Here is an 8,446-nt window from a genome sequence, read left to right on the forward strand (position 1 = left end):
CCAGTATTTATACTCGGGGGGGCGGGGCCTGCCGACGTCACAGACGGCCGGTCCGCCGCGCGAGAGGGGTGGGGCCTGTGCCGCCGGGGAATGTGGGAGGGGCGGAAGAGGAAAGACGGCCCTGCGCAGTGAGGGGCCGAAGGGCGGGACCGCGGGGCCCGGCAGGTGGTGGCCCCGCGCTCGCTTCCCGCCCTCGCGCGCCCGCCGCGCCCCAGCGGACGGCGAGCTCGGAGGCGGGGCGGAGGGCGCGCGGCCCGGCGGCGAGGCGCCTGCGCTCCACGCTTGCAGCCGACCATCGGCTTTGTGAGCCGGCGGCTGCTCCGCGCGGACGGCCGCCTTCGGGACCGTCCTGGGGTCTCTCTGCTCGGCGACCCCGGTAATCGCAGGGGAGGCGGGTGGGCGCCATCACGGGGCCTCCTCTGTGCACTAGTTTTTGTAAGAACTGGAGACTCTGCCGGGAAGAGGTTCCCGCCTCTCCGCGGCACGCGGAGCTCCGTGGTGGAAACGAGTTAGTTCTCCGTGGCCAGCAAGAGCCAGCCCGGGGTGGTTGCTGAGGCTTTCAGCGCACCAGAATGTTCCTCGGTGTTCGCGTGGTGCAATATGGTGCAGTAGAATTTTTTTTTTTTTAATGTGACTTTTCTTTGTCTTTATTTTCAAAAAGAGTTGATGCAGTCAGACCTAGCCCCATTAAAGGGGGTGGGCAGTATTACTGAAGTTACGTGTCTTTAAGGCACATCTCTTTAGTCCCCTGTATTTCCCTTTGGAAGTCATTTTTATTTTTATTTTTTATTCTTTTGTTTGTCCAGAAAGGGTTTCTCTCTGCAGCCCTAACTGTCCTGGAACTCCTTCTATACACCAGGCTGGCCTTGAACTCTACCTGCCTCTGTCTCCCAGGTGCTAGTACTAATGTGCCACCACACCAGGCTTTTTCTATTCTTTGATAAACTTTTAATTACCAAAGTAAGATGACCTACGTAGCTTTCCTCCCCTCACATTTAAAAAGCCTTTTATCTAGCTGGATGTGGTGGTGCATGCCTTTAATCCCAGCACTGGGAAGTAGATCTGGCGGATCTCTTGAGTTCGAAGCTAGCCTGGTTTCTAGACAGCCTGAGCTACACAGAGTGAGACCCTGTCTGGAAAAAGCAGAACAAAACAAAGGCCATTTTAGCACTAGCTGTCAGTCCTGGCCTGCTAAGTCTTTGCAATTGACACAGCACAGTGAATGGGAGGGACAGGCAGACAGGCTACCTACTTCTTTGTAGCTGAAACTGACCTCCAATAGTATCCTGCCTCAACTTTAGGGGGTTAGATTACAGGCTTGTGCCCTGTTTATGATGCCCCTCCAAAGATCTTTTAAAGTAAGATCCTGAACCCCCCACCCTCACATTCTTTCCATTTATCTTGGAAAGTGTACAGTAATTAATAAATCATCAAGGGAGAAAGAAAAGAAAGGAAGAGCCCTTTCGGGTCTGCTGAGGCCAGAATGTTTCAGAGGCGGGGAGCATTATAAGTTGGGGGCTGTGAGCTCAATTTCTGGTTTTTGTTTTCCCTGTTTTTCTTGACATGTCTTACGTCCTTCTCCACCTCTCTCCCCCACTTCCCTTTTCCTTTTTTGGGACAGGATATTAATACGTTGCCCGTGCTGGCCTTGAATTCGTGTCAATCCTGACCTAAGCTCTAAAGTGCTAAGATTTGAAGTTCTGATCTCTGCCTTTAACACTTTGGTCGGTTCTGATCCATTCAGACCACAGCAGCTTCCCAAGGAGGCACTTGCCCCCATGAACACCCCATTTGACATTTTGTTTACAGTCTAGCAGGAGCAATGGAAAGTTCGTAAAATAACCAAATTGTTGGCCGGAAACAAGGTAAATGCTGCAAGGAACTAAGTAGAAGGAAGAAGTAGCTTTGTGTGAGAGAAAAGTTCCCAAGAAACAGTTCAGAGTGAATCCTAGGGCCCATGTTCCAGGGAAACAGGCTTCTTCTGAGAGCCAGTCTTCTGACGAAGCAGATGAAAGAAAGGACAGAAATGGGTCGGGAGAAGTGGGAGTGGCCTTCCTGGGTCCACCCTAGAGGCATGATTGCAAAGGAGAATAAATCAAAAGTTCCATTCGGAGGAGTTGGAGAAGGGATTAGAACTCGCTTTTCATTCTAGAAACATTTTTAAACGGGGATTAAAATTGCACATTACACTCAGAATGTCATGTACATATCGCGAAACACCCAGGTAAAGAGATGTTTAAAAGAGTCTTCAGTGGCTTGTGAAGAAGAAGGTGGTGGTTTGGCAGACACCAGCACAATCTTACCAGGAAATTCAGCATGTTGGTGCATGCATATAATCCCAGAACTGGGGAAGCAGAGGCAGGAGGACTCAAGTTGCCAGCCAGCCAAGTCTACACAGTAAGACCCTGACTCACAATAGTGACACTCCCTCTGAAAACCCCCCAAACATATGTGATGGTACACGTCAGCAGTCTTAGCACTGAAGGGGGAGGGGGTAAAAAGCAGATCGCCATAAGTTTTCTACTTCAGCGTGGATAATGAGAGCCTCCTCCAAAAGAAAGAAACCCAAATTCAGGTAGTCCCCTGGGAATAAGTGATGTAGAGCCCTTTCTTGTGAGTTTGTGAGCCTTTGTTACAGACACAATTGAAATGTTGCCATGTATAAGAGATGGAAGTCACCTAGAGAAATGCTTTGGGGGTCATGGGCAGGAAAGGCCAAGAGGTCTGGTCAAAAGTGGAGAATTAGAGGAGTGTAATATCAAGTCATTTCAGAGTGGGGTGTTTGCTCCAATACAGATTGATGGTCATACCCCTGAAATAGGATGAAAAAAAAAGCTTCTAGTGTCAGCAAATGGAATAATGTTGGTAAACTCCAACCTCAGGTTGTTTGGATTTTTATCAAAGGCACTGAGAAAGACAATCTTGTAAGTTAATTCCTTTTTAGAAAATATTATAAAGGTGGGGGAAAAAACCAAGTTTTGACAGGAAGAGCATTTGAGAACCAAATACAGTCATTATTTGGTCTAAAGAGTTATTTGAGATTTCCACGGCCCAGTTTCAGGGAAGGAGGAGGGCAGGAGTTCAAGTGAGAGCAGCTTAAGGGTGGAATGTTGACCTCTCTGGGTGGAAGGGTACTGGACTGGAGCCGAATCCGACATTTACAGCCGGGAGAATTCAACAGCGTTCATTGAAACTATGTAGCTATGCACATTCAAACGGAAAGAACCAAGCTGCCTTCTAATGAACACAATAGGCACTTGAAAACTGTACAGGGTTGAAATAGACAACACAGTGGAGACCTGAGGGGAAGATGGCTATCTAATGAGAACAGCATATTTAATGGGGTTTGAGGTTTGGGGTTTGGCTTATTTTGCCAAGTCAGGTTACTCATACACAAACCCACAGGTAGTGCCGGTAAAAATAGTATTAAATTGAGAGCTCCAAGATTAAAATCGTTACTACATTTACACTTAGGTCATTCCGATCCAGTGATTCAAACCCACTTTTGTGCCAATAGATAGAAAAGATTGAGTAAATGTATAGATAAAGGTAAGCCACTCAAAAATAGGTAAGCACAAAGTTACTGGTCTCTAGGAAAAATCACATGCAGTCAGTCGCATAACTGAACGTGACCGATAATAACTGAAGAAAAAATCTCAGTTACTAAGAGCTGTGTTTGAATGTTTCCATCCTGATGTAACACTATCAGTAGGTGGGGCCTAACGAGAGGTGATTAGATCCTATGGGTAGAGGGGACTGGATGAATGCCACCATGAAGAAAAAAGTTCCTTCGATAGCAGCAAGTTCAATTCCCCACTCCCTCCCTCTTGTTCTTGAGACCTCCTTATTCTATTAGGAGATCTCACAGCAAGAGTGTCCTTACTAGATCCCAGCCCCTCCATCTTGGACGATATGGTATAGCAGTATGAAACAGGACAGTCTCAGAAGTTAAGGTCAGCCTAGACTATATAGCAAGAGCCCGCTGATGGGGGAAGAGGGTTGATGCAAGTTTTTATTACTAAAGGAGATTGCTAGAGTATTCCCTATTCTATAGAAACAACAAGTATATCCATTTTGAGCAAGACAGATGCATTTTGAAATATGAGTTCAGCGTGTGCAGCTCAGAGGTAAAGCATCGTTTAGCTTGTGAAAGCCCCAGGTTGAATCCTCAGTTCTGCAAAAACAAACAAAAGCAAACAAACAGGAAAATATCTGATAGTCAGGGTGCTGCACGCCTGGGAAGGGAGCTCCAGGAGAGCTGAGAGTTAAGGGTCATCCTCAGCTGCAGAGTTCAATCAAGGCCAGGGTAGACAGTCTGAGACTGTGGTGGGTGTGTGTGTGTGTGTGTGAGAGAGAGAGAGAGAGAGGTAACATTTAGAACTGACTCCCACAGGTTATCCTCTTATCTCCACGTATACACACATGTATGTACACACACACACACATCAAGACATTTTATAGAAAAAAGTAAAGGTTGTTAAAACAATCCTTTGCCAAATATAAAGTTCAGATTGTATACCGTTCCCTCTGAAATGAGCATGTAAAAAGAGTATCACTTTATTTTATAAATGTAATTCCTTTACTTGGGTGGAGCTTCACTTTCTATAAGGAATATTTTTATTATGTAGGGCCAGATCAGTAGGAATCATATGGCCCTCCAGTCCAGCGGTGCCGTGCATCCCAGCACTAACCATCAGCCAGGTCCACATACACCTAGAGACAGGATACATGGCAAACAAAGTGGACTAGAGCCCAGTCTCAACTCCTGGCGTGAGAAGTTCAAAACGCCCTATTTTGTTTCAGTGGCTGTGTGTGTCACTGGATGTAGGTCAGCATTTTAGCTTTCCTGAGTGACCTGGATGGTTTCTGATAATCAAGTCACAAACGACACTCTGACGTCTTCTGTTGCTCCAAGAAACAACAGATTACTCACTGTTATTTTAAGAGGACTGATTTAGAAATCTACGTCAGAGGCCAAAGTGATAATCAGTTTTACAAGTTAAATTTAATCTGCATGACCCATAACTCTGCTGTTCTATCTCCCTGTCTGTAATATCTCTTCCTGCCTTCTTCCTTTGGAAGTTAGGAAAGCCTTGGAAAGTGAATTTCATTTGGACTCGGCTGCCAGGCATGGTCTGATGGCAGTATATTGTTTGTTGTAGGACAATACATAGTCAGAAAGGCTTGTAGCTCTTATCTCAAAACTGTTGCCTGGACTGGCCTAACATTTGTAGTTGGGACTTAGAAAATAGGAACCCTGAAATCAGCTTCTCTGCTTGAGCTGTGGTTTGCTCTATATTCTTTAATAAGCAATCTAGCTCCATGAACTAATTCTGCTGCCTAAATGATTGTTAATAATGGTATCAAGGCCAGTGGCTGAGCTGGTAAAGGCACCTGCTGTCAAGGCTGAGAAGCTGTCTTCCATCTCAGGGTCTCACATGGTAAGAGAGAATCAACTCCTCCCTCAGCCATCCTCTGATAACCACACACACACAAAACAAAACAAACAGCACCCCAAAACCCACAGGGGCTGAAGGTGTACCTCAGTTGGTAAAATGTTTACCTAGGGTATAGGTAGCCCTGGATTTGTTCACAACAACAAAGGAAGAAGATGGGGAGGAAGAGAAAAGGGAATGGCAGAAAGAGGATGAAGTGATGATCAGCCGTTGGGTTAAGATGAAGTATGGGAAGAGAGGGGCTGAGAGATGGCCTGGAGGCTAAAAGCACCTGCTGCTCTTCCAGAGGACCTGGGTTTGATTCCTCAACACCCACATGGTGGCCCATAGTGTGTAGTTCCAGTTCCAAGGCCTACAATTCCTCCTCCTGGCCTCCATGGAGACCAGACACACACAGTGTGTACACACATGGAGACAAAACAATTATACATTTAAGATACTTGTTTTGGAGAAAGAAAGGAAGGAAAGAAGGAAGGAAGAAAAAAGGAAAGAAAGAGAGGGAGGAAGGAAAAAAGAAAAGGGGAAGGAAGAAAGAAAAAAGTGAAAGAAAGAAACTATTACGAGGAATAATGAAAAGCCTAGCATGAGGACATAGACTTTTAATCCCAGAATTTTGGAGGCGATTGCAGATCTTTTAGTCTGATCCTGGTGTACAGAGCCAATTCCATGACAGCTGAGTCTACACAGAGAAAACTTGTCTCAAGCAACAAGGAAGAATGGCAATGGGAAAGGGAAATGGAAAATGTAATTGGATACATTGTCACAGCCCATACTCTGTTACTAGGGAGAGTTACTAGAGACCAAGACAAATACTGGGAGACCAGTCTAGGCAGAGACCTAAGATCTACATCTAAAGTGCGTGTGCACATATGGGTGTGCATGTGTGTCTTGTTCTCTAGAGTCACAGATCTTTTGGAATGTTTCTATATTTAAGGGAATTTATTGTAATGACTTGGTCTGTAGTCTAACTGTCCCAACAATGGGCAGCTGTAGATGGGAAGTCCAAGGATCTAGTAGTTGCTCGGTCCCAGGAGGCTGGTTGTTTGAACTGCTCTTCTGTAGAAATAGGTTCCAACAAGCAGTGGAAGGACAGTAGATTGTCCTTCTTCCAAGGTCCTACCACCACACCTGGATCTAAAACTCCTTTTGTCCCAGGCTGACCTTGAACTTGGAGATCTGCTTGCCTCAGTTCCTCAAGAGTCCCATGTCTAGATCCAGGTCAGAAACCCGTCTTCCAGCCTCAAGATCTGGATCACTGCTGTGCCTTCCATTTATGGACTGTAGTTCGTTCTAGATGTAATCAAGCTGACAATCAGGAATAGTCATCACAGTGTGTGTGCATGTGTGTGAGTGTGTATACAAGACACTATCTGAGGTTGTGGTTTGAATAGGAACGGTCCTCATAGACTCATAGAGAAAAATACTATTAGGAAGTACGGCCTTGTCCGAGAGAGTGTATCACTATGGAGACCGACTTTGAGGTCATATATGCCCAAGCTATGCCCAGGGTAGGACACAGTCTCCTGTTGCTACCTGTGCGACAAGCTGTAGAACTCTCAGCTCCTCCTGCACCACGTCTGCCTGGATGCTGCCATCTTCCCACCATAATGATAATGAACCTCTGAACCTGTGAGCCAGCCCTAATTAAATGTTGTCTGTTATAAGAGATGCTGTGGTCATGGTGTCTTCAGAGCAATGAAACCCCGACAAACAGAGGTGTTTTAACACTTGTTGAAGTATCTCACGTGACTAATTTTCAGTAAGCTTGTTGGGTAGTTCCTCTTTTACTCATTTCACACAGGAGTAAACAGAAGAAGACTGAACCGCCTGCCTGTTCAGGACCACCTGGCTGAACAGAGGATCAGACTCATTCTAAAAAGTCTGATGTGGCTTCGGAGCCCAGCAACGGGGGTGGGGGGGGTGGGGGGGGTGGGGGAGCTGAGGATGGAGGATCTTGATTTGAAGACCAACCTGGACTACAGGGTAAACTTCAGGCTGGGCTGAGCTACAAAGTGAAACAGTGACCCCCACCACCAGTACAACATACTCTCAGCCCCCCACCCCCCCAAATGGCATCTGACATGGCCAGGGTGAAAAGACATTTGGACTGCATTGACTCTTTGGCTCACTTCTGGTCACAGAATGTCAAGCTTCAGTAGCAGACAGAGGTAAGGTCAGCGAGCTCTCAGCCAGACAGGACAGTCAATACCTCCCAAGATGCCACTAATAATCACGTAATTGATTTCATTTTTCAGTTGTACGCTCAGGGCAGTCATCTGCATGGCCGCTAATGACTTGCTAACTCAGTTACCGCAGTGACACGACGTCTCATGCAGCAGATGGCCGTTTTGTCACTGGACTTGACCAGGAGGGAATGTTTGCCTTGAGAGCAGGTGTATTTATTTCATATTTCAAGAAAGAATTTGGGGGCTGGAAAGATGGCTCAGTGGTTAGAGCACTGACTGCTCTTCCAGAGGTCCTCAGTTCAAATCCCAGCAACCACATGGTGGCTCACAACCATCTGTAATGGGATCTGATGCCCTCTTCTGGTGTCTGAAGACAGCCACAGTGTACTTATATATAATAAATCTTTTTTTTTTTTTATCAAAAGAGAGTAGTTAAACTAGATTAGAATGCATGTATGTAAAAAAGCATACTTGTATGCTACTTAATAAATAAATCTTAAAGAATGTGGCAGTGTTTTAAATGCATGGTTTGATATAAAGAACTTGTATTCCTTTGCTTATCCACATTAAGATGAAAATGCTTTGAACCAGTGATTGACCATTTGACTGACTCCTCATGTCTAAGGAAACCACTCTTTATTTTGGGGAGGACGGGGCTTTGCTGCATTCATAGTTCACATAAATTCCTAGCACTTGGGATCCTGAGGCAGAAGGATTGCTGTGCATTTGAAGACAGCTGAGGACTATCTAGTGAGTCCCAGAGCAGCCTGGATTGCAGTGTGGGGCCACATCTCAGAACACAAG

The sequence above is a fragment of the Micromys minutus genome, assembly GCF_963924665.1.
Source record: "Micromys minutus genome assembly, chromosome: 33".
Taxonomy (NCBI): domain Eukaryota; kingdom Metazoa; phylum Chordata; class Mammalia; order Rodentia; family Muridae; genus Micromys; species Micromys minutus.